Raw genomic sequence first — 26206 nt, 5'->3', positions numbered from 1 at the left:
ATTACAGTCGTGTGCCACCATGCCTGGCTAATTTTTGTATTTTTAGTAGAGACGGGGTTCACCATGTTGGGCAGTCTGGTCTTGAACTCCTGACCTGAGGTGATCCACCTGCCTCGGCCTCCCAAAGTACTGGGATTACAGTACAGTGAGGCACCGTGCCCAGCCGTTTGTTTTTGAGACAGGGTCTCATTCTGTCACCCAGGCTGACTCCCTGCAACCTTGAACTTCAGTCCTCCCATGTCAGCCTCCTGAGTAGCTGGGACCACAGGTGTGCACCACCATGCCTGGCTAATTTTTAAATGTTTAGTCTACGAAAACCTCATCTAGACCTCTAGATGAGGACTTGCTGTGTTGCCTAGGATGGTCTCAAACTCTGGGGCTCAAGCAGTCCTCCTGCCTTGGCCTCCTAAAGTGCTGGGATTATAGGCATGAGCCACTGCACCCAGCCTTCACTTTTTTTAATGTTCGGGTCAGCTCCGAACGGAGCACTGCTTGCTCAGGACCAGGATGTTTTGTTGTTGTTGTTGTTATAGCACAACTTATATATTTCAAAATGTAGTATCATTTACAATATCTTAGGAAAAGTGGCAGATATCTTACAGTATCTTAAGATAAGTTGAATGAGCGCTTCCTTTCCAATACTTTATTTGTTGAGACAGGGTCTTGCTCTGTGGCCCAGGCCAGAGTGCAGGGTCGGCTTACTGCAGCTTCAACCTTGTGGGCTCAAGCGATCCTCCCACCTCAGCCTCCTGGGTAGCTGGGACCACAGGCGTGTGCCACCACGCCTGGCTAATTTTTAAAAAAATTTTTATAGCGATGGGGTCTCACTATGTTGCTCAGGCTGGTCTCAAACCCTTGGGCTCAAGCAAACCTCTCACCTCAGCCTCCCAAAATGCTGGGATTACAGATGTGAGTCACCATGCCCGGCCCTTTCCAGTACTTTGAGGTCTACATGATGTATCTAGAAAATTTACTACTGTGGGAAGTGAAGACAACTTCAGTTGAATGGGGGAAAAGGGGAGGGGCCTGGGGTTTGTCCTTCATGCAGTTGAGGAGTTTTATATATTCTGTAGACGTCATTAAGCACCGACATCATTAGGCCCCGAAGCTCTTGCAGGACAACTTTGCTATATGAATTCCGCCGTTTTGCTAGCGCTGATTCGGCTCTTGGGTCCACCATGCCGTTAGGACCGCTGAGTCCACTCAGATTAATTTTTGTCACAAATCTTACAGAAGGGGATGTTTCTCAGTGTTTAGGTCCACGTTCTATTTTAAGGCTGTATATTTGGCTTTCATAAATTGTTCTTGAATGCCCAGTGATCATCCCTGTCCATCTTGTGAGTGTCTTGTCTCCATCATCTTCTCAATCCCAGCTGACTTTGCCATCTCCTCCTCCTTTCTGGAGAACTCCTCCTTCATCGAGCTCTTACAACAGTCAGAAATTGTGAAGGACTTCTATTCCCCCCCTTGGTGGCTGCCATCTTGTGTTCTTTACCCCCTACCAGTGCCCTCACCCTTGGGATGTGGTTTACTTACTTTTCAGTTACCTCTTGTGGGAAGCAAAGAGCATGACTCGCTTAAATTAAGGCAAAAGGATTGTAGAAATTGACCCAGGACCTCTGTTCCACATTTAATCACAGAATTAGAAGCCCCTATTCCTGTATGCACCTGAGCCGGTGTGCACCCCAGCTGGCGTGCACCTCAGCCTGTATGCACCTGAGCTGGCGTGCACCCGAGCTGGCGTGCACCTCAGCCTGTATGCACCTGAGCTGGCGTGCACCCGAGCTGGCGTGCACCTCAGCCTGTATGCACCTGAGCTGGCGTGCACCTGAGCCTGTATGCACCTGAGCCGGCGTGCACCTCAGCCTGTATGCACCTGAGCCGGTGTGCACCTCAGCCTGTATGCACCTGAGCCGGTGTGCACCTCAGCCTGTATGCACCTGAGCCGGTGTGCACCTCAGCCTGTATGCAGCTGAGCCGGCATGCACCTGAGCTGGCGTGCACCTGAGCTGGCGTGGACCTCAGCCTGTATGCAGCTGAGCCGGCATGCACCTGAGCCGGCGTGCACCTGAGCCTGTATGCACCTGAGCCGGCGTGCACCTGAGCTGGCGTGCACCTGAGCCTGTATGCACCTGAGCCGGTGTGCACCTGAGCCTGTATGCACCTGAGCCGGCATGCACCTGAGCTGGTGTGCACCTGAGCTGGTGTGTATGATAAAGATTGTGAACATCTGACACGAAGCACAGCAAGCTATTGACAGTGATGTTATCTAGAGAGTGTGGTGGGGAACGACTTTAGCTTTTTGCTTTTTGAACTCCTTTTATTTTTAAACAAATACAATTTTCTAAATCTATTCTTGTGGAAGAACATGAGTTTTTAAAATTGTGGTAAAATAAACATAAAATTGATCATTTTAACCATGTTTAAGGGTATAGTTTAGTGGCATTAAGTACATCCTTATTGTTGGGCAGCCATCACCACCCTCCATCTCCTGAGGTTTTTCATCATCCCAAATGGAAACTCTGTACCCATTAGATAATAACCCCCCAGCCCTGATTCCCCTTTCTGTCTGTGTGACTGACTACTCCAGGGACCTCCTATAAGTGGAATCATGCAGTGTTTGTCCTTTTGTGTTTGGCTAAAAATAAAGGTATTTTGAAAGACATTTCAATCAAAGTGGTGCAGTCATTTTATTTTGTTTTTCCTTTGCCTCTTAAAATTAATACACAGTAAGAATGATTATTTCAGTATGCATTTCTGTGAGTTTTAAGACATGTGCAGATGGTGTAACCACCACCACAGTTAGAATACAGAGAAATTCTATCCTCCAAAAAAACTCCCTGTACCTTCCCTGTATAGTCACACCCCACCCCGCCCCCCTGCCCAATCACTTAGAACTGCTGAGCTACTCTTTGTTCCTATAGTTTACCTTTTCGAGAATGTTATATAATGGAGCCACGCAGTACACAGCCTTTTGAGATTGGCTTCTTTCACTCACCACAGTGCCTTTGAGGCTCATTCAAGTTGATGCAGGTATCAGTAGTTTGTTTGTTTTTTTGGTCCCTCAGTAAGTCCATTGTCTGTTTAACAGAGCTGCTGCAAACATTCGTGTATGAGCTTTTCTATGAACACACGGTTTCATTTCCTTTTGATAAATGTCCAAAAGTGGGATTGCTGGGTCATATGGTCCGTGTGTGTTTATCCTTATAAGAAACTGCCCAAATCTTTTCTAGTGGGGCAGTACCATATTATAGTCTCACCAACCACGTCACTCTGTATCCTTACCAGCACCTGGTATTGTTAAGTTTTTTTCTTAAGCCATTCTAATGTGTATTTAATGTGCTCATTGTGGTTTTAATTGCATTTCCTAGTGGCTAATGATGTAAAACATCTTTTCATGTGCTAATTTGCCATCTGTGTATCCTCTTTGGTGAAGTATCTGTTGAAGTCTTGCTCATATTTTAATTGAGTTGTTTATTTTCTTGATATTGAGTTTTGAGACTTCTTTATATATTCTAAATACAAGTTCTTTGTCAGATATGTGATTTGCAAATATTTTCTCTCAATCTTTAGCTTGTCTTTTAATTCTTTTAACAGCATCTTTCACAGAGCCAAACATTTTAATTTTGATGCAGTTCACTTTGTCAATTTCCCAAATATTGATAGAGTCCTTAGAAATATGACCAGTTTTATGTTGATCTTGGACCCTCTGACTTTGCTTAACCTCACTTATTAGTTCTAAGAACTTTTTTGTACAAAAAGAAATCCTTGGAATTTTCTACATAGGCAATCATACTGTCTGTGAATAGCCCATTTTATTTCATTCTTTTCAATTTGTGTGCCTTTCCTTTCTTTTTCTTCCCGTTTCTTTAGCCAAGACTTCTGGTGCAATGTTGAGAAGTAGTGAGAACACATCCTTGCCTTGCTTCCGACTTTTGGTGAAGGCATCTGTCTGTCACCATGAAGTATGATGTTAGCTGTGAGTTTTCCATAGATGCCCTTTGTCAGGCTGAGAGAGTTCCCTTCTAGGTTTAGTTTGCTGAGAGCTTTTTATCATGAATGGATGTTGAATTTTTTAAATGTGTTTTCTATATAAATTGATATGCCTGTGTGCTTTTTCTTCTGTGAATAGGTGGCTTGCATTTATTGATTTTTGAACACTGAGTCAATCTTGTGTTTTGGAATCAACTCCCTTGGGCTGTGGTGCATTATTTTTACATATTACTGGATTCAGTTTGCTAATATTTGGTTGAAGATTTTTGCATCTGTGTTCATGAAGGGTATTGTCCTATAATCTTCTTGTACTGTCTTTTTCTGGATTTGCTGTCAGGGTAGTGCTGGCCTCATTTAGGTTGGGAAATGTTTTTTTCCTCCTCTCTTTTCTGGAAGAGAGTGTATGTAATTGTTGTTAGGTTCCTTACATGTTTGGGAGAATTTGCCAGTAAAACTATCTGGGCCTTTTCAGATGTCTTTTTCAGAAGGTATTTAACTACATATTCTGTTTCTTTCCTGTTTATAGTTTTGCTCAGGTATCTATTTCATCTTGTGTGAACTTTGGTGGTTTGTTGTTGTGGAGAAATTTGATCATTTCCTCTAAGCTGTTGACTCTTTGTGCACGGAGTTGTTTGCAGTGTTCCTTTTTAATGTCTGTGGGGTATGCAGTGAGAACATTCCCTTCTTTCCTGATATTGGGAATTGGGAATGTATTAACATATGAGGACTTCAGAGCTAGTGTTTTAAATGCAGCCTCTGTGTGGAACCAGTCTAATCAGGACTGTAATCTGTAGTCCTAGGTATTACCACATTCTCATGGGGCTGGATTACCTTGGGTTACATGGTACCCCTTGGGGAGTAGCAAATGAGGTGCCTTCGGAGGGACATTAAGGCTTTTAAGCCCTGGGGTAGCCTTTGGTGCCTGAGTGGTAAGTTAATAGGAGTTACTCCAGTGACCTGCGGGACTTCAGTGTCTCTAGAAGTTTCACTTTGCTGCCCCCAGCATTCCACAAGCGTTACACCCCGGGAGAATCTGGGCAGCCTTATACCAGAGCGAGAAGAAATCCGCAGTCACTGCTTAGAGCGGATGAGATTTTCACCACTTTCCCAGGGTGTTTGAGGTGATTATGCTGAGTGGCAGGTTAATAGGTACTAATTGATGTATGTTTTGTTTATTTCCAATAAAGGCCACAAATTAGCCTGTTTGAAAAACCCAGGAAAAATAAGGCCAAATGGAGTGGTATGTTTTAGTGTGATGTTGAAGCAGAGATTGCTTTGCTGTCACTTTTCATTTGGTGGGTCAGGGACTGAAGGTAGTTGACGGCGTGCCCTTCTGAATGCTCTGTTGTCAGCTTTCATCTTAGGTCGTAAAGTAGACGTTTTTTCATTGATGGACTTTGGGGAATTCGGTTCCTGACCCGGATATTGTAGCATCTTCCTATGTGAGGGAAAAAGTCACAGTTTTGTAGTGATTCTTCAAGTGAGATTAATTTTGCTTCACTTAATTAAAAAATCTGTGTCATGCTGGGGTTTAACAGAAAGTGATTTATGAGCAATAAAAAGAAAATAGGTTTCTGCACATGTGGAGGGTTTGGAGATACCTGTTGCAGGTGGAGTGGAGTGGGGTTCTCTGCAACCCCTGGAGCCATCCTACGGCGCTGAGTTTTCTCAGTGATCAAAGTTGTTTGGATGAGCAGGCCTGACACCACGACTACCCTAGTCTCTCGGTGTCTTCTTGCAAATGATTCTCTTTGGACAGGTGGGCTCTCTTTCTGCTACAGGGATGTGTAACGTAGGCACAAATGGCTAGCCCTGGGAGAGGCCTTTGGGAGGGCTGCTGTCCAAGCCCAAGGCTGTAGGATGTGCTACTGCCAGCTTTCCCTGCTTCTGCTGTGGGCATATCCTTGCAGCAATTTATAAGAATCATGAGGCCGGGCACAATAACTCACGCCTGGAATCCCAGCAATTTGGGAGGCTGAGGCAGGCAGATCACAGGTCAGGTGTTCGAGACCAGCCTGACCAACATGGTGAAATCCTGTCTCTACTAAAAATACAAAACTTAGCTGGGCGTGGTGGTGCGCGCCTATAATCCCAGCTACTCGGGAGGCTGAGGCAGGAGAATTGCTAAACCTGGGAGGCAGAGGTTGCAGTGAGCTGAGATGGTGCCGCGGCATTCCAGCCTGGGCAACAGAGTGAGATTCTGTCTCAAAAAAAAAAAAAAAAAGAAAAGAATCATGCGCTCCCAGGTGTGGTTCCCCCCCTGTATTAAACAAGTAACACATTTACTGTAAAAAGTTCAGGTAACTCAAAGGAGGAGAATGAAATCAACTCCTCCACCATGTATATTCTTATGTAACTGATGGCCCTAGTTTCCTTTGGGGCTGAACTGTAGGAACCGGATGGCTGTGAGCTCTAAGAGTGCTGTGGTATAGGGACCTCGGGGGGAGCATTAGATGTGTGTGTTTTCACAAGGTCATCCAGGTTCTGCGGTGTCAGGAGCCGGGAAGCTGGGGACGTGAGGACATGAGGAGAAGGGTGGGCACGTGGTCATACCAGGGCAAGGGCCACGTACCCGTGTCCTTGTGTGGCCACCAGGAAGGAGGCAGGCATGACGCACGAGCTGGGACAGGAGTGCCCACATCTAGTCATGGAAACTTTTCAGCCTAAACAACCAGGGGGACAACCCTTGTTGTTTCTTCACACGTGGGGCTGTGAATGCTGCAGATGAATAATTCAGTTTCTTTCGGGGAGGTTGGTGACATTTTCGTTTCTGCTCTGGTTGCTTGTAAAAGGGTAACAGGGCCTTTTTTGGGCCTTGCCTTCTGGAGCTGGTGGCTCAGAACCTTCTAGTTATAGAGTAACAAGACCGCTGTGGGGAGGGAGCAGCATCCTCGAAGGAAGCTCTGACAGTGACATCGAGCTCGTATTGGTCATAGTCTTGTGCACTCCGAGGTGAATGCTTGTGACCTGGTAGCTGCCTCCCAGCTGCACACAAGGACAGAACTCACCAAAACACAGGGCATGTAGGCTTCAGACCACGTTCCCACGTGCTGGGTTTGGGTAATAATTACTGTGTACTCATTGCAGTGGAAAAGTGCAGTTGGCTGTGCCTTGAGAGTGTGCACATGTGGGTGGGTGATGCTTCTGGAGCATGACCTGGTGCACACAGGGGCCGCGTGCTCCCTCGATGATGCACCACGTATGGTCCGGACGGAAAGGTCGCTCACGGAGGTCATGGGCAGCCCTCGGTACATGTGGAGAGCAGTCAAGCATGTGTTCACCTGGTCTGTGAGTGTTAGCGTGTCCCAGGTGTTGTAGGTGTGGACGCCTGGGGAAAGCCGGAAGGGAAAGTCCCCAGGCAGACCCCTCTCTGAGGTTGCGGTTTCTTAGAGGTGTTCGAGGAACCCAGAAAGAATTCCAGATTGGTAGAAAGAAAAGGTGTTTCTGAAAAGGAGTCCATATCACTGCATGGAAACTCAGAGCGGAGTGATCACCCTATTTTTTGTACAAGTCAGGGGAAATTATGTTTGTGTGTGTCACTGAGTGTTTCGTGTGCCTGGTCCCTTGGTGTGTGTCCCAGCAGCTGCGGCACTGTGCTGCGGAAGCCCCTAGCTAGCCCAGGGCTGCAAACTGCCCGGGGTGTACGCTGTGTGGCCCTGCTCCTCCATGGTGCCTTGGCCACCTCAGATTCTCACTCTGTCACATAGTGGACCATCTCCTCAAGCCCCAGTGCTCCAGTAAGCCCACCTTCCCCGCTGCCTCCAAGAAATGCAGGAGTCACTCCTGACACCATCTCCAGACTCGCCTCATTCCACAGGATCACCTTTGCCATCGGCTGAAGCCGGTTTCCTCCTAAACCTGTGGATTCCATCTTCTCCTCATTCCACCTTGGACTTGGGCATAAGCAGCCTTTGAATGGAGCACTGGGGCCGCCCAGGGCTCACCTGTCTTAGTACAACTCTGTAAGTCGTAGGTATCTGAAGGCAAAGCAAGTAGTCCTTGTCCCTAAATGTGCAAATGGGTTCAGCCTCCTAGAGAGACAATTGACTCCCCATGGAAAAAGCTGGTATCGTGTCCATTGGAAATCCATGTCAATATTCTTTTACTCTGCATTATTTTTTTCTTGAGGTGAAATTCACATAACATAAAGTTAATCATATTAAAGTGAATGTGAATAGTTCCATGACAGTACATTCGCAATGTTGTGCAACCTCTAGCTCCAAGACATTTCCAGCACCCCAAAAGGAAGCCCCCTGATTATCAATCCATCATGGCCCAATCCATCCCTATTCCCCCAGCCAACTCCATGTCTTTTTGTGATTCTTTAACTTCTCCTCTGAAGGGATTGTGACACCTCCTTGGTTCTCTTGTGAGTGATGATTTAACAATGTTTTTAATGCATGGTCATTTTTTTAAGTGACCCGTTAGCAGCCATCACCCCTGGGCTGAGCTGCCAGCATTCTCACTGGATGGATGGTGCTGGTTCCTGGAGACTTAGGCCCCTCTTGTCTGTTCTCCACGGGATGCACCAGACTAGGGGCTCTTTTTAAAGTGAGAATCTGGTCATGGAGGGCAAGGAGGAGCATTCCGTGGGTGGATCTTCCCAGTCTTGTCTGTGGCTGTGAACCAGCATGAGAGGTTCTTGGGTGATATGTGGAAATGTGCCCCATTCCTGGGCTGACCCTCTTTGCCCCTGTCAGGTTGGTCAGTGAGTATGGGGTTAATTACTGTGTGCTCAGTGCTTTGTAAAGCATGGGAGATGTTTACAGCTATAGAGAGGACATGGTGTCAAAACCAGAGATGCATCCAAATAAAGCAAACGAGCTAATGTAATTTAGAGCCAGCATATACTTGTGTTAGAGATGTCACCATGAGCTGAGCAGAAAGCAGGACCCTCGCCCTGGGGGTGCTCTCCGCACCTCCACCCCCCTGCCCCGTGGTAACTCAGGCTTATCCAGCCCTGTCTGGGAGGCTGAGGATTCCTGCAACCCCGCCATTTCCTAATGGACCCAAAGAGTGAGGATGTGGTTTTTGTCTAGTTCTCACCTCTCTCTCTGATGGTTGACCTCCGAGACTTACTGAGTTGCTGTCAGTTTCCCCTGGGGGCGCTTCACTCTGGGGAGACCAGTGGGTTCTGAACCCTGTCCTCAGTGTCCCTGTCCTCTCCTTTGTTCCCATGATCTTGCAGGGAGAGGACCCGTTGCTGCCCTTCCTAGCTGGGGTGTTGCACCCCACATCTGAGGGGTCTCTCCTTGTTGATGAACTCCTTTTCCTGTCCAGATCCTGGGCATAGGAGAGGTGGCCAGAGGCAACCTGGCTGCGCCCTGCTGCTGGACTTGTAATGTGTTGCCCCTCCTCGGCCCCCCAACTGTGGCTGCCTTGCCCCTGAGGGCCCCAGCCCCACCCCAGCTGTTTATAATCATCCGAAACCCAGATCAGAAGGCAGGATTTCCAGTCATTCCTTTTTTCTTTTTTTCTCACAGGTAGCATCTTGGTGAAATAATTCAATTTATAATTAAGTATTTTTATTTTACATCTTCAACATGATTAGAACAAACTGTCCTTGGTCCCTGAGAGCATAGTGCATCTGAGAGAAGAGAGGAAGAAATAGGCTAACAGTGTGGTTTTGTGGCAGTTTTCTTGACTCTCCGTTTTTGACTGGTGTTCTGATTCTGAAATTTAAGAAAAGCGCATAGAACCCCAAAAGCACGTGTCTAAGGTGGAAAGTGAAGAAAGTGCCCCCATGACTGCAAGGGTTGAAGTTAAGCCTTTGGGTCTACTTGGTACCATTTGGTTCTTTTTTTTTTTCCTGAGACGGAGTCTTGCTCTGTCACCCAGGCTGGAGTGCAGTGGCGCCATCTCAGCTCACCGCAACCTCCACCTCCTGGATTCAAGCAAGTCTCCTGCCTCAGCCTCCCAAGTAGCTGGGATTACAGGTGCCCGCTGCCACACCCAGCTAATTTTTGTATTTTTAGTAGAGACGGGGTTTCACCATGTTGGCCAAGCTGATCTTGAACTCCTGACCTCGTGATCTGCCTGCCTTGGCCTCCCAAAGTGCTGGGATTACAGGCGTGAGCCACCATGCCCGGCCCACCATTTGGTTCTTTAAACACAACATAGAGAGACGTGTTGTGAATACACTTTGGAGACGGGTTGACGCTAATTAGTTTAGTACGTCCCCACCTCTGCTGCAAAAGTGAAAAAGCAGCAGCAACAAAGGGCTGGTCATGACCTGGATGAGAAAGAGAGAGGTTGGGACTCGACCATGGAAAGCCCTCAAGTAGCCCTGCTGAACAGATTTAGCACCAGGGAATGGACCCCTGTCTATAAAGAGGACCAGATGGATCATGAAAAGATCACTGATGTGAGCCTCAAGTAGATTTTTAGCTCAGAAATGGGCTTGGTTGATAAGATGCGTTAAGCATGTTCCACTGTGGCTTTCCCACTGCAAATGCAGGGAGCAGCTATTCAAAGATTCTGAAAAGAATATAGCAGCAGGTGGTTTGGGGAGGAAGATTAGAATTGCAAGTATTCCTCTATTGAGCATGAGTCTGCCGTTTTTCCCTGTCTGGTATTCCCCAGGCTGAACTCAAGACGTTGGAAACCTGGAAGTGGGTATGGGGATGCAGAGAAGAGAGTGCTAGAAGCCTTGTTTCTCTCTCTCCCTTCCTTCCTTCCTTCCTTCCTTCCTTCCTTCCTTCCTTCCTTCCTTCCTTCCTTCCTTCCTTCCTTCCTTCCTTCCTTCCTTCCTTCCTTCCTTCCTTCCTTCCTTCCTTCCTTCCTTCCCTCCCTCCCTCCCTCCCTCCCTCCCTCCCTCCCTCTCTCCCTCTCTTTCTCTCCCTTTCTCTCGCTTTCTCTCGCTTTCTTCTCTCCCCTCCTCTCCTGCCCTCCCCTCTCCTCCCCTCCTTTCTTTCCAGCAGCCTTGATCTTTTTCCCAGCTGGAGTGCAGTGACATGATCACAGCTCCCTGCAGCCTCAAACTCCCAGGCTCATGTGATCCACCTGCCTCACCCTCCCAAGTAGCTGGGACTACACGTGCATGCCACCACACCCAGCTAATTTTTTTTTAATTTGTAGAGACAGGTACTCGCTTTGTTGCCTTGGCTGGTCTTGAACTCCTGGCTTCAAGTGATCCTCCCGCCTTGGCCTCCTAAAATACTGGGATTACAGGCATGAGCCACTGCCTCTGGCTGGAACAGCTCTAAATAGGAGGTGGTGTTGGCTTCTTGTTGTTTTGAGTTGTTTGCTGTAGACTGGTATTGGGGAATTTTTACTCCTTCCAATTGAAAACATTCCATCATTTTGCCAAAAACAACCCCGCCTGTTTTGTGAAGAAAACACGGCTCTCCTTATGTGGGTATGGCACAGGGAAAAAACATTTCCACATTTTATCAGCCGGTTGCCTGCTGCTGCTCACATCAGTGTGATAAAGGGAGCGCGCTGGTGGCCACTTCCCTGGGAGCCTGCTTCTCTGTAGAAGCTGGCCTTGTGGGCTTTCGTGCCATACATTAATGTGTAGATGATAGTCTTAGTTACTGTGAATTATAATAGCACCATATTTAAATTTTGGACTGAGTTAGCCAGAGGATCTATACCTGTGAGAAATCAAGTTTCAAGAATTTGCAACGCACTCACGCCAAGTGATTTCTGGCATTTCTTTCTGGGTGTGCAGACCACTCCGGGCAGAGAGGGAGTAGCTTTAGCCCCACTTCAGCAGAGTCTGAGAATTTCCCTTCTTAACCCAAACCGTGTTTAATGAATCACTAGGAAAAGCAGGTTGGTAAAACTCATCCTAGCCTTCTTAAAATTACCCATTTGTTGTTCCAGAAATACACATCAGGCCAGCCACGGTGGCTCACACCTGTAATCCCAGCACTTTGGGAGACCGAGGCAGGCGGATCATGAGGTCAGTAGTTCGAGACCAGCCTGACCAACATGGTGAAACCCCGTCTCTACTAAAAATACAAAAATTAGCCTGGCATAGTGGCGCATGCCTGTAATCCCAGCTACTCAGGAGGCTGAGGCAGGAGAATCGCTTGACCCCAGAAGGTGGAGGTTGCAGTGAGCTGAGATCGCACCACTATACTCCAGCCTGGGAGGCAGAGCGAGACTCCGTCTCAAAAAAAAAAAAAAAAAAAAAAAAGAAAGAAATACACATTGGCCCTAGGATTCAGGCTTCCCAGGACTCTGGGGGTTTAGGATGTCCAGGACACCATGATTTCTATCCATATGCTACTCTCCTAGTATAGAAGAAAAATGTTTGGAGGTTTATTCTGGCAGCCTTCCTGTGGTGCCCACACCTGTCCTGGGAGGGCGATGAGTCACGATTGCCTCCTCAGTGGTCAGGACTCAGAACTGTAGCCATTTGCTCGCGGCCATCCATGTGAAAGACGCACACATACAATTTGGAGCCAGACTGCTGCTTTACCTATTGACGTGCTCCTCTCTGTGGGGGACTTTTCAGTTTCACAGAGTCAAGTGTATATGGGGTGAAACATTTTGTTGGGATTACTGGTCCCAATTTCTGCTCATTGCACATAGCTAAGAGGTGCCCTTGTAAGGTTCCTGATATCCCTGGCATGCTGCTTGCTAGAAAAGTCATTGACAGCAGGGAGGGGCTCACACTTGCACACCACCTCAAGCCTTGTGATTATTTTCTCTGGTCATTTTGTAGGAGGAGAGTGGCTTCTTGCTTTAATCTACATTTTTCTGACCTCCAGTGAGATACACATTTTCTTTCCTGCATTCAGTTGCAGTTTGCAGTAATCTTAGAAGAGAGACCTTGGGGCTTCATGAGCGTGCTGAGGGGCCCAGCAGAGTCCCCGAGCGTGACTGTAGGATTAGGTGGTGGGGTTGTCTGCCCTGGGAGCCCTCTCTCTCCTGCAGGGTATATGGGACAGCAGGTCACCTGCTCCGTCCTCCCGCTCGGTGTGTGTGGTGGCCACATATGAGGCTGGTTGTCATTTTCAGCTGGCCCTGCCAAGCCCTGCCTGTCTGCAGGAGGAGGGCGGCTTACACAGAATGCCCAGTGTGCTGAGTTCCATGCTGGAGGGCATGGGTTCTCCCAGGCGTGTAGGATGCCCATGTCTGTGAGGGGTGTGGTTCACCTTTAGTGTTGCTTCTCCCCTTTTTCCTTGCTCTGCGGCCTCCAGGACCAGCTGTGCATGTGAGGCTGGGGTATCTCTGACATATTCCTGAACTATCTCATGAGCTGTTGGTCTGAACCAGCGGAACCTCAGTTAAACCTGTGAGTACCGGTCTCACAGGAGGCAGAATCGAAGCTCTCACCTGTGCCTCCATTGCACGGGTGTGTGACACGTTTGGGAGTTTCACGTTGTTTGTAGTCAGTAAGCAGTTGTCAAATAAAAAATCCAGACTTAGTAAGAAAAGGCTTTCTTAGGAGTATGCAAAGGAGGGAATGGACTATCACAGTAGGGGCCGGGGCCTGGCCACACGCTGACCATGAGATCATGCGTGTCTCAAAGTTTAGGCCAAAGCGCTTTTCTTTGTAGGGTGGTGTAGATGAGGCTTAGAAGAACCAGAGGTGGGATATGGAATGAGGGTGGCAGGGTCAGAGGATGCGTTACTGTTTCTCAGGCCAGCTGTTTCTCAGGAAGGGCTGCGCTGGCTCCGTGGGGCCCAAGGGGCCTGGAGAAGGACAGAGTGAAGCAAGGTTTGGTTATGAGCATTTTGTTGTGAGTGATCGGGAGCGGGCGGGGGACGCACAGTGCCACTGGTCATGGAGAGACGCAGAGCAGGCATTGGCGGGTTTCTGTGTCTGGCCTTGTCCTGGGTGGATGGGGGTATCGTGAGCCTTGGCTCAGTCCTGTGGGGAGGGTTTTTTTTTGTAGTGGTTGTTTCTGGAGCACAGTGGGCAGGGGATTTCTTACCTCCTGCTGTTTTCTAGGAGCACATGGCATTGTTGCAGTTGTCACCCAGAGTTTTACACAGAATAGAGTGTGTTATTTGGTAACTGGATGCTGGCCTGGGCTCCCTCGTGTTAGCCACATGGGCCCTCAAATCTCAGCCTAGGTCTTGTGGCGTGTGGGCCTTTCTGACCAGCTGAGGACCTTGGTCCCTGCTTCTAGGTAGGGCATTTGAGCCAGGTGATGCAGGAAGGAAGGTGCCTGCCACACAGGGGCAGCCCCCAAGGCTTGCAGGGAGGACGAGGGTCAGCCCCCTTTGGGACCCAGGGCTGAGCAGGGACAGCTGCAGGGAAGAGGCTCTGGGTCTGCAGGGGGGCTTCTCATGCCACCAGGAGGATAAAACCTTCAGGAGTGTTAATAAGACTCCCCCGCAACACCCTTGCGGGCTCTTCCTCACCTTGATGTGCTCCTGCCTTATCAGCATCTCACTCCCTGAAATGACTCTCCAGTTGTTTCTTTGCATCCTCAGGAGGGCCAGGGACTTTTGATGCAGCTTGGCACACAAAAGGAGCAAAAAGCATTCACTGACGGAATGAATGAGCCACATCCAAACCCTGACTCCCTTAAGATGCCCCAGGGACCAGACGCTGTTCACTGGACTACAGCAGCATCCCCGAGGGCCTGTTAGAAATGCATGTTCTTGGGGCCCCCCAGAGCACTACCAGGCTTGGGCTCCAACTGGGGCCCAGAGATCTGGCATGCAGATCCTTGCCTGGGGCTCTGCTCCAGGCTGCAGTATGAGAACCACTGACCAGAGGCACATGGGGTCTCCAGGAGGCTGCGATGGCTCAGAACCTGCCTCTGAGCTGCTGAGGAGGAAGGAGGTGATTCTTTTCCAGTGTGTGAGTGGGTGGGGATGCTGGGCTGCAGCTCCCTTGGGAAGAGAATAAGGACCACGTATAGTGTGTGTGTGAGTGTGCATGTGTGGGCAGGCACATGTGTGTAGGTAGGTGTGTATATGAGTACATGTGGGTATGTGTAGTATGTCTTTATATGAGTGTGCATGTAGGTACATATGTTTGTGCATGTGTTTGTGTGTGTGTATCCATGTGGGCATATGTATCTATGTGTGTATATGAGTGTGTGTTTAGGTGTATAGGGGTGTGTGTAGTATGTCTTTATATGAGTGTGCATGTAGGTACATATGTTTGTGCATGTGTTTGTGTGTGTGTATCCATGTGGGCATATGTATCTATGTGTGTATATGAGTGTGTGTTTAGGTGTATAGGGGTGTGTGTAGTATGTCTTTATATGAGTGTGCATGTAGGTACATATGTTTGTGCATGTGTTTGTTTGTGTGTATCCATGTGGGCATATGTATCTATGTGTGTCTATGAGTGTGTGTTTAGGTATATAGGGGTGTGTGTATGTGAATGTGGCATGTATGTGTGTGCATATATGTATATGCATGTGTGTGTGCCTGAGGGTGTATGGATGTGCATGTTTGGATGTATATATGTGCATGTGTACACATGTGTGTCTCTGTAGGTTTGTGTGTGATTTTGTATGTGAATATACATGTGTGCTTACATGGGTGGATGTTTGTGTGGTGTACCTGTGTGGATGGGTGTATACGTGTGTGCATGTAAGTGTGGGTAGGTGTGTGTTTGCATGGATGGGTGTCTGTGTGCCTGTATGCATGCATGTGATGCATGTTTGTGGCATGTGTGTGGCGTGTGTGTGGCAGGCAGTCTTTTAAGTGGGCCCAGGAAGGGAACTGTGTGACCAGCCATGAGTTGGCCTTCCTTAGGGTGTATGCACCATGTGGAATTTGTAGGTTCCACTAAAGAAAAGGGGTGATGCTCTGTGGGTGACTGTGGTACGTATCTGTTGCAGTGTGCAGGGTACAAATGGCAGTAATACGGAAACTCAGAAATGTAGGGACCAAGTTGCCTTCGGATCCCTAGGCCACTGCACAGCATGAAAAAGCTGTTACTGCTCTCTGGACTGTCCTCCCAAAAGCCCGTGTTTCCTGTGCAGCCACGCACACGCATACATAAGGCCACCGTGGAGTGGTGGGCTTGCCCTGGCCGCCCCTCCACAGCCTGCCTTTTTATTCTGGCTTGGGCAGTTCCCTTTCCACACAAGGTAACCTCCTCAGGGTTTCTTTTTTGTTTTTTCTTGTTTGTTTGTTTGTTTGTTTGAGACCCAGTCTCGCTCTGTCGACCAGGCTGGAGTGCAGTGGCACGATCTCAGCTCACTGCAGCCTCCGGCTCCTGGGTTCTAGCGATTCTCCTGCCTCAGTCTCCCAAGTAGCTGGGACTACAGGCGTGTACCACCATGCCCAGCTATTTTTTTGTATTTTTAGTAGAGATGGGGTTTCACCGTGTTAGCCAGGATGGTCTCAATCTCCTGACCTAGTGATCTGCCCACCTCGGCCTCCCAAAGGGCTGGGATTACAGGCATGAACCACTGCACCCGGCCTGTTTTTTTGTTTATTTGCTTTTTTTGAGACAGGGCCTCACTCTGTTGCACAGGCTGGAGTACAGTGGCACAGTCATAGCTCACTGCAGCTTGACATCCTGGGCTCAAGCAATCCTCCCACCTCAGCCTCTTGTGTAGTTGGGACTACAGGCATATGTCACCATGCCTGGCTAACTTAATGTTTTGTAGAGATGGGGTCTCACTGTGTTGTCCAGGCTGGTCTTGAACTGCTGGGCACAGGCGATCCTCCCATGTTGGCCTCCCAAAGTGCTGGGATTACAGGCGTGAGCCACTGTGCCCGGCTGACCTCGTTGTTCTTTGTAATGGGTACATAGATGTCAACGTTTGGATAGACCATTTATTTGATTCTGGTCGGCTGCTGATGGACTTTGAAGGTTTCCATGGCTTTGCTGTGATGCGGGAAGCACCCTCGCGGTGTAGCTTTGTGTCCGAGTGGAATGTGATTCAGGAGCATCCCGAGTGTCACAGTCAGGTCACACTGGGTCTGCTACCCCACTGTCGGGCGCCGGTTTCCCCGCCTCATCGCGGGCTCTGGTTGCTCAGCTCTGTAGGTTGCTGCTCATCAGAAAGATGAAAACGACCATCCTGCTTCAGTTGGTTTCTTTCATCATTAATGGCATCGAACAGCTCGTCCCTTCACTTGCCATTTGCGGCTCTGTGCCCTGTGGGTGGGGACTTTGCGACTCTCACTCCTTGCTTCAGGAGGCCAGTGACGAAGGAAGGAGCCCTTTACGTTTTCTCGGCGTGTTGACTCATGTTTCTCCTTTATGCAGGCGCATTAGTAAGCCTTCCCCTACTTTTAAGATTGTTTTAAAAAAAAAACAAACCCTCCCAGCTGGACGTGGTGGCTCACGCCTGTAATCCCAGCACTTTGGGCCGAGGCAGGCGGATCACTTTAGGTCAGGAGTTCAAGCCTGGCTAACATGGTGAAACCCCATCTCTACTAAAAAAAATACAAAAATCAACCGGGTGTGGTGGCATGCGCCTGTAAGCTCAGCTACTCAGGAGGCTAAGGCAGGAGAACCGCTGAACCTGGGAGGCGGAGGTTGCAGTGAGTTGAGATTGCGCCACTGCACTCCAGCCTGGAGACAGAGCAAGACTGTCTCAAAAAGAAAAACCCTCCCAAATTCTGGTTCCTGTTTGGATTCTTCTTTTCTTCTCTCTCTCTTCCTTGCCCTCTTTCTCCTCCCCTTCTTCTTCTCCTGATTTTGGTTTTTAAGTATGTAATTAATTTTAAAACTTAAAAAGTGTTAGAATATTGAGTATTAACACTGAGATTGCCTTCATATGTGATTTTAAATTAGGGACTGATTTGGAGCTTTGTGCTGCAGTGTCCTTCTTGACTACGCCTTCACTGGGGGTCACAGGGTTTCTGGGTAAGGCCTTGGCCCACCCTGGCTGCCTCCTACACTAGAGCTCACGCTCAGCGATTGTGTGCTGTGCCAAGGAAAGGCTCTCTGCCAAGTTGGTGCCTGGCCAGGAGCAGAGGGGAGGAGAGAGATGGGTAGGGTGAAGGAAGGTACAGATGATGGCTCCCTCCCAGTTCTTGCTAATCCTTGTCCGTTAGCTGTGATGCCTCCTCTGGTCTCACCTGGCCAGGTAAGCTGTACCCTGTGACTGACGGTTCTCTAGGACGATACTCTTGCAGTCCTTGGGGGACATTTTTGGCACAGTGTTGGGGTATGGAATTGTGTGTATGTATATTGTAAGGGAATCTGGTAGTTTATCCTGCTAAAATGCACCCTTTTCTAACTCTGTTTCAGACTCTGCTAACACCAGATAGTAGAAAGAAAGTGTGTGCTGAAATGTTTGACGACGCTGATGGTTTGGTAAGTGATGGCGTCTGCCTGAGAGCCATGGTTCCGTTTGGAATTGGCTCTTCAGAAGGTCTAGTCCCGGTGTTCCAGCCCTCAGTCAGCAGCGATGCCTGTTCACTGTGTGACCTGCCGAGCAGGTGTCTGGAGAGTGAGGAGGAAGGCCTGTCTCCGGAAGCTCAGGTGGTTCTGCCTGGAGTGGTCAGGGTCTGTTTAGGGGATGCGGCTGTAGAGGAAGTCAGAGTGGGTGGGGGCAGGGCAGGCAATGAGCAAGGCGATGCTGGGTGTGGCTTGTTTGGTAGTGAGCCCAGTGCCCAGCCTTAGTACCGGCTTCCCTGGCAGGAAGGGAAGGGCCCCAGTTGAGGAGGTGCCCCTGCCTAGACTGTCCCCTGAAGACTGGTACGCCTAGGAGTTCATATTGGATTGTTGAAGGTGGTCTTTCACCCAACCTTGGGGGTCTTTGGGAGCCGGTGGGCAGTTGCTTCTCTTCTGTCCACTCACTCACACCCCCCATGCCCCATGTTCAGGGAGGTCTGGGGAAGACAGTGGCTTGGGCTGGGGTGAGGTGGACAGGGACAGCTCCCTGGGCTGCCGCACCCTTGCTCCCACCCCGCCCTTCAAATGTTCCGAGTGGAAGAAGGGTCTCCTTGTTGTCTGAGATTCCAGAGCACCAGGGCACACGGGCCCTGCCACAGGCAGCATGTGGGTGCGAGTCCACATGTCATGGCAACCCTAGAGGGCACTGGGGCCCTCCCTGTCATGGATGAGGCCATGGAGGCACAGCGTGATGAACTGATGTGGTTGTAGGCTATGACCCAGGCCACCCATTTTCTCTGGCCCTGTCCCCACCCCCTCCCAACTGTTGGGATGGGGCTGCCCGCCCTGCAGGGCTGCTGGGCCACAGGCTGGCCCGCCACTTCATGGGTTCAGTTTCCTTCTCTGTAAATGTGAAGAGGCACAGCCACCCTGGCAGCTTCCTCGAGGGGCAGGGCTTCCTCACCTGTGCTGGGCACACGCCTGGGCGGAGTCCTGTGCCAGGGCCCCACTGGGTCACCTCGGGGCTGGGGGTGCTGTGGCATGGCTGTGCCTTTCTGCTACCCCGAGGGTGGCCTGGGCTGGCACAGAACATGTCCTTGTGCTGTGCAGGATTGTAGGCTCCGGGGGCTCACCCTGTGCAGAATGCCGCCCTCAGCCTCACACCCTGCCGTCACCATGGGGCACCGACTTCAGTTTGACACTCTTACTAGGCGTGGGAGGTGCCCTCGGTAGCCCCAGGAGGGACCGTCTTTGGCTCAGCAGCCACCTGTGCAGGTCTCTCGTTTCCAGCTTGTTTATGTGCTCAGATGGAACCGGAAGAGAAGAGGTCATCAGAAGAAGCTGCTCTGTTTGATTTGGTGGAGGGCCCACCTGTCCAGGGCCCCCAAGGCCCACTCCTGCTAGATCTGGTGTGGAAATAGAGTAGGAAGTGAAAATCTTGGGGGGCTGACCCCGTCAGCCACACCAAGCTGGGGGAGCCTCAGCTACTTCTACGCCACCTTCTGTGGCCACTCCTGGAGATGTGGATTAAAGGTTGATGCAGGCGTGTCTGTGTTAGAAGGTGTTTCCAGATGTGACTTCAGCTGTAAGAAGCAGGACATGTAAGTCCTTGTGTCCCCTTTAGAAAGCCAGGTTGTGACTCCTGCCCTCCTGTGCCTCGGCCCTCCTGGTCCTGCCCAGCCTGGGATCTTCCTGGCTGCAGCTTTCACATCATAGATAGTCTCCATACACAAGACCATCTGCAAAGGACATACTGAAGATTAAGACATATATCCTATCGAGACCATCCTGGCTAACACGGTGAAACCCCGTCTCTACTACAAATATAAAAAATTAGCCGGGTGTGGTGGCCGGCACCTGTAGTCCCAGCTACTTGGGAGGCTAAGGCAGGAGAATGGCATGAACCCGGGAGGTGGAGCTTGCAGTGAGCCGAGATCACGCCACTGCACTCCAGCCTGGGTGACAGAGCGAGACTCCGTCTCAAAAAAAAAAAAAAAAAAAAAAAAAAAAAAAAAAAAGACATATATTCTAGAACTTGGGTTGAAGTGGAAGCAAAAATAACTTTTAAGGGACTTTTCCCAGCGTGAAGTGGCTCATATAAGCAGCTTTGCCGCCCTTTGGGTGGGGACAAAGCAGGCACTGTGGTTCTCAGTGTCATTGTGAGCCAGGCCCTCTGATGCTGGGTCCTGGAGAGAGGACAATCTCCACAGGAACCTGACCGTCAGGGCTGTGTGTCCACCCAGCGAGGGCTGGGACTAGATGGTTCCGGAAATCCTGGCTTAGATTGGTATGGGGTGCTGGGGTCCTTACTGCAGGCCTGTTGGACATGACTGGGAACACAGCCTGGGGGCCATTGGCTTCCAGCAGCTTCCCCCAGAAGCATGGGTATAACAGGCAGCAAAGGGCTCTGCGTCCTCAGAGGAGGGAGCACAGGTTGGCTTGGACATCTGTAGGGGGGAGCCAGAGAGCCACAGGATACAATGCTATGTCTTGCTTGTGATTTCTTAGACCCAAACTCTTACACTTGCATGTGCTTATGGGGAGTTGAGTGCAGAAAGTGAATTCCTTTGGGTTTGGTTGTTGTTTTGATACCACCTGCATTTAAGCTCTTCCTTCTTAATTTCAAACAACCCTGTAGTCTTTATAAAGTGCACTGTGTGGGTGCTGCCCAGCCTCCCTAGGGTCTGAGTGTGCCCCACTGCTTGGAGGCAGGACTGCTTCACCTGCGCTGGGATGGAGCCCTGTTCATAGGAGCTGGGCTTTATTTTTAGCAGGTACAGTTCCATGTCTCACAGAGCTGAGAGCAGAAAGACTGTAGATTTAATTAAATGACACTGAAAGGGGAGGTAATTACTTCTGCGTGTTTCAGGAGGCCCCGGAGGGTGTTTCAGGAGGCCCCGGAGGGTGTCCCAGGTCCTCTGCTGCAGCCCTGTGAGGCTGTTACCTGGAAAACGCCCAGGACCCCATCCCTGATGGGCACTCAGGGTCCTGGGCATTGCTCTGACTAATGATGAACAATGTGAGCTTTCTTCTCTGAAGCCTAGCTTTGGAGATAAGCCATGCAGTCTAGAGACAGTGCAGCAGGTCACTGCAGAGGAAGCATGGTCAAGCTCTGCATCCCAAAGCTGCTTTAACAGGACAGGACACCGGGCGTGGTGGCTCATGCCTATAATCCCAGCACTTTGAGAGGCTGAGGCGGGTGGATTATCTCGGGTCGGGAGTTCGAGACCAATCTGGCCAACATAGCAAAACCCCCGTCTCTACTAGCGGGGCATGATGGCTCATGTCTGTAATCTCAGCCACTTGGGAGGCTGAGGCAGGAGAATCTCTTGAAACCAGTAGGCGGAGGCTGTAGTGAGCTGAGATCGCGCCATGGCACTCCAGCCTGGGCGACAGACTGAGAAGACTGGGCACAGTGGCTCATGCCTGTAATTCCAGCACTTTGGGAGGCTGAGGCTGGCGGATCACAAGGTCGGGAGATCAAGACCATCATGGCTAACATGGTGAAACCTCATCTCTACTAAAAATACAAAAAATTAGCTGGGCATGGTAGCGGGTGCCTGTAGTCCCAGCTACTCAGGAGGCTGAGGCAGGAGAATGGCATGAACCCGGGAGGCAGAGCTTGTAGTGCCGAGATCACGCCACTGCACTCCAGCCTGGGCGACAGCGAGACTCCGTCTCAAAAAACAAAAAAGAAAACAAAACAAAACAAAAAAACAGGTCAGGACATGTAGGGTACTAGCACCATCCAGCTGCCTCCTGCACACAGGAGGGGCCGGCGGCCAAGGGTTCATTTATAGTAACGAGAAGCTTCCACACCCTCAACACACTCAGATCCATAGCACCTCCTCCTACCAGTGGCTGTGTGGGTGTTACTGCCTCCCTATGCCTCACAGGGTCCCTGTTCAGTATCCTAGCTGGACACCACGCCTGACACGGAGCACCAGAAGTGTGGCTGATCAGAGCCGAGATACCTCGAGCAGTTACAGAGAGTTTGCACACAGAAGGCAAGATGCACTCCCTTGTTCATGACCTGCGTGCATGGCATGCAGAAGGAGTGTATTTTGGATGTGTATTGGGTTAGATAAAATATATGACTAAAGCAAACTTAGTCTTTTTTTTAATGAGCAAATCCAGATTTATTTTAATGTCATGTCATTGTCAATGTGTTTAAAAACCTCATAAGTTAGTGGGAGCCCTAGTTTCCTGGGACGGCATGCCAGAGGTACTGAAATTTGTCGCCTTTCTCTACAAACCCCCAGCAATCCAATCCAAGTCCGTAGCTTCAGAAAGCCAGGAGTCATATCTTCAGTCAGTCTACTCCTCTGGTTCTCGGTTTTTCTTTCAAGGGAGGGAGGTCACAGTGTTTCAAACAGGGAACAAAACCAGTTGAGCTTCCAGCTCAGGTTTGTGTAAGATGGAGCGAGGGGAGACTCACTCCAGAGAAAAGGGTAAGGTGGAGATGAATTATTTCTCTACAGCTTTGTGAAAATGGAAGAAAAAAGATTGACAAATGAGGATCCATTTCATAGATGAGAATCGCTTCATAAATGAAGGCTCCAGCTCCTAAAATGGGAGGGGCCTGACTGGACAGCCTGAATCAGATGAGGAGTCGGCCACACTGAATAAAAACAATCTGAAAAATAATCCTTCTAATTTTGAAGCCAGATAAAATACTTGGGGAGAATGGAAAAGAGAGGAAAAAGCCCCAAACAGATGGAAAAATGCTGACATCAGAGTAGTATAAAAAAATTCAACCGAGTTTTCGGTGGTGGTGGCTAATTTAGCCCTGTTCTGTTGTAGGGTCACAAACTTTGACCAAGCAGAGAGTAGTAGAAAAGGCCAGAAAGAGGGGCTTGAAGACGATGAATTTTGACTCCTGATTTTATTATTTAATTTCTTTTTTTCATTTAAAGTAGTCTTCTGTGGTTGGGAAGCCTCACCTCCCAAGACCAGAGTCAGATGCTGGTTGTTGTTGGAAGGGGGTGGGCTGGGGAACTGGGGTGGGGACAGAGAGACCCCCGCTCTGCTGGTGGTCCTAGGTGGAGAAGAACTGCACTTCACAGAGTCTGGGGTGTGGTGGGAAGGGGATGAGGCAGGAGCAGCAAGCTGGGGAGATGGGACCCACCTAGGTCCCCAGCTTCATTTTCTTCTAATGTTTCCCCAGTGCTGGCATTCTCTGCAGTCTTGGAGGCCTTCTTTTTTTTTCTTTTTCTGGGTTTTTTGACTTGCAGAACCCTGGAGGAGGGTCTTTAGCTTTGCATCCTGGACCTCCATCTCAGACTTATGGGGGTCAGGCTGGAAGGGACCACTGGTTATCCGCATGGGGCCACTGGGCATGAGCAGAACTGTAAATTTAAACTGGGCAGCAAATTCCCCCTCCTTCTCATAGAGAACATTAAATGGTCGCAGCAGTCCATGCTTGGGGCGCTCCACCACACCCATCTGAGCCTTCTTCTCATCTTCAAATGCTCGGAAAGTAAACGGCGTAGCATCAAAATGCCTTTCCACCTCACCGAAGAAGGCACGTCAGGTTTTCATTTTCAGTCCATACTGTTTGGAAGGGTCTCGTTTGTAAATAGTGGTTCTCTGTCCTGCATCCTTGGCCTTTCCCTCTCCTGAGCTGACGAGAACATCCACAGCATATACTTCATGTACCTCAAATTCAGCTTTTCACGGTCCTTCTTCTGCTGGTCTGTGGGATTCTGAGTAATGGTTTTTTTCTCCATTGATGACATGCTGCTTCAACTGGTGTGACAGGCATACCTTCTGTTGGCGTGCAGTTAAATGAGTGGGCAACTTTGTTCCCGGTTTCTGTCACTTGTGTGTTCTGATTTCCAGGTTTGACCAGGCATAGGGCAGCTTCAGCACAATGGTGAGCTGCCTTAATAACATCTGCTTTCCTTCCTGTTATTTGGGTCCCCTGAGCTACGTCAACCACAAAAGTATGAGCTACATTAGCGGTGAAGCCGTCTGCATGGACCCCAAGGTCAATTTTTACCAAGTCACCTTCCTTGAGAATGTAATCCTGGCCGCTCTTCAAAGGGGAGAAGTGACATACACCGTTATTTACCGAAATGCTGGTGGGAAAAGCAATACATTTCTTCCTTTTCCTTTTTTTTTTTTTTTTTTTTTTTTTTTTTTGAGCCGGAGTCTCTCTCTCTCTCCCAGTCTGGAGTGCAGCGGCACGGTTGCGGCTCACTGCAAGCTCCGCCTCCAGGGTTCATGCCATTCTCCTGCCTCAGCCTCCCGAGTAGCTGGGACTACAGGTGTCCGCCACCACGCCTGGCTAATTTTTTTGTATTTTTAGTAGAGATGAGGTTTCACCATGTTCGCCAGGATGGTCTCGATCTCCTGACCTTGTGATCCACCCATCTCGGCCTCCCAAAGTGCTGGGATTACAGGCATGAGCCACTGCGACCGGTTCTTCATATCCTTTTCTTTCTTGAAGATTTTCCCTGTTTCTTGCGTAATGGTGGCACCACCTTTCTCACTGAGGCACTGACACACCTGAGCTAGATGCTTCCACCAAGGACCGAAGTGCCCTATTGGTGATGTCGCCCCCCATCTTCTACCTGGTCATGACCAGGTCCTCGGCGATAGTTTGCTCCTGCTGCTTGTCCTCGCCCGACATCTTCCTGCCACCACCACTGCAGCCTCATTTCCCCTGAGCCGCTGCTCTGCCTCCCTTCCCAGTCGCAGGCTGTGGTTAGAGCTCCCTCGATCCTCAGGAGAGGGCGAGCAAAAGCCACAAACTTAGTGTTTTAGCGTGACTTCTGGGAACATCTGAAATTATACCTGTGGCTTGCCTGGTAGGTGTAGGATCTAAACTGTTCTTTGGTGCCCTTGGATTTGACTTCCTCTCCTGTCCAGGCCCCGCCCCTGTAGTTGGGAGCTAGTGACTTGTAACAACCATATCAGGCTTTGAGAGTGTTTTTAGCCAGCTTTAAGTGCTATTATGTTGCATTTATGCAGACAATTACAAAATAGCCTGCTGGGCCTTACCAAATAGCCCGGTTTCACCACTGAGATTGTACGTCTGCAGGGCTCCCTGGCCTGTGCTTTCAGTGAGCACACCCATCCCCAAAAGGCCCCGCGCTGTCTGGGCTTCTGTCTCCCTTGTTTTCTGTGGGTAAGACTTACACAGTGGATTTGCCGCTGATTTTCCGTGTCCCAGCTGTACCCTGAATGCATCAACGGGCATGCTCAGCCTGCAGGTCAGTGATGGCTTGTGATGAGCCCCATCCTGCCTTCCCGTGGGAGGAGGGTCCCCACGTAACCCTTTCATGTCCTGACCTGCACTTGCTTTGGCAGCCCCTGGGGTCCCACTGAGGGGCTGCTATTTATGCAGCTGCAGGACACACGCTAGAGTCCTGGGAAAAGCCCCTCAGGCACTCCCACATCTGGCCAGGCTATTTATATCCCTCAAAAGGGCCCATTTTTCTTTGCAGAGAGTGAACATGTGGGCAATGCTGTCATGCCCGCCAGTGGAGTCCGTGAAACAAGCCCTTTCATTGAATAGCTTTCTGGGTGCGTCTGACACGTTCTCATCCATGTGCAGAGGCCTCGCGGTTTTACGCCTTCTCTGCTGCCATTGTGTGGATCACTGCTCCTCAGAGTGCAGGCGGACTGTGGCCCCCATAGCAGCCTGTTCCTGGTGCTGGGGGGGCCTGACTGGTCTGGATAGGCATACCTTGCCTCCCTGTCCCTATCCCACATCGCCCAGGGGAGGGTGGGTCCTCCATGGCCTGCCATGCCACAGGTCACTGAGCTCCTGCCCTGGATCCCATATGCCTGGGCAGTGGGGCGTCAGCAGAGGAAATAGTAGTCTACTATGGGGGCAGACAGACCCCAAAGGAGATCAATGGGTCAGGTATGATTGAAGTTATAAGGGGGAAAAATAAAGCAGAAAAAGATACCAGGGGCAATGGCTTACTCTTGTCATCCCAGCACTTTGATAGGCCGAGATGGGAGGATCACTTGCGGCCAGGA

General features: G+C 49.7%; 1 protein-coding gene and 1 pseudogene across 7 annotated transcripts in view; one reads left to right on the top strand and one right to left on the bottom strand.

Moving 5' to 3' along the window:
• SEMA4D (semaphorin 4D) overlaps window positions 1–26206 on the top strand; it is a 134135-nt gene that overhangs the window by 23182 nt on the left and 84747 nt on the right. For 5 of the 7 annotated variants that reach the window (XM_050761259.1, XM_050761258.1, XM_050761257.1 and 2 more), the window contains exon 2: window positions 18128–18193. The gene's annotated coding sequence lies outside the window, so the exon portion shown is untranslated. Of the gene's footprint in view, window positions 1–11120; window positions 11900–18124; window positions 18194–26206 lie in introns of those variants that run through there. The other 2 variants (XM_050761253.1, XM_050761255.1) reach the window with 2 other exon arrangements.
• LOC126937676 (proliferation-associated protein 2G4-like) lies at window positions 23083–24848 on the bottom strand (annotated as a pseudogene).

This window comes from Macaca thibetana, chromosome 15 (assembly GCF_024542745.1).
Source record: "Macaca thibetana thibetana isolate TM-01 chromosome 15, ASM2454274v1, whole genome shotgun sequence".
Lineage (NCBI taxonomy): Eukaryota > Metazoa > Chordata > Mammalia > Primates > Cercopithecidae > Macaca > Macaca thibetana.
Note: the sequence above shows the minus strand (reverse complement) of the source record. Positions and strands in the feature narration are given on the sequence as shown.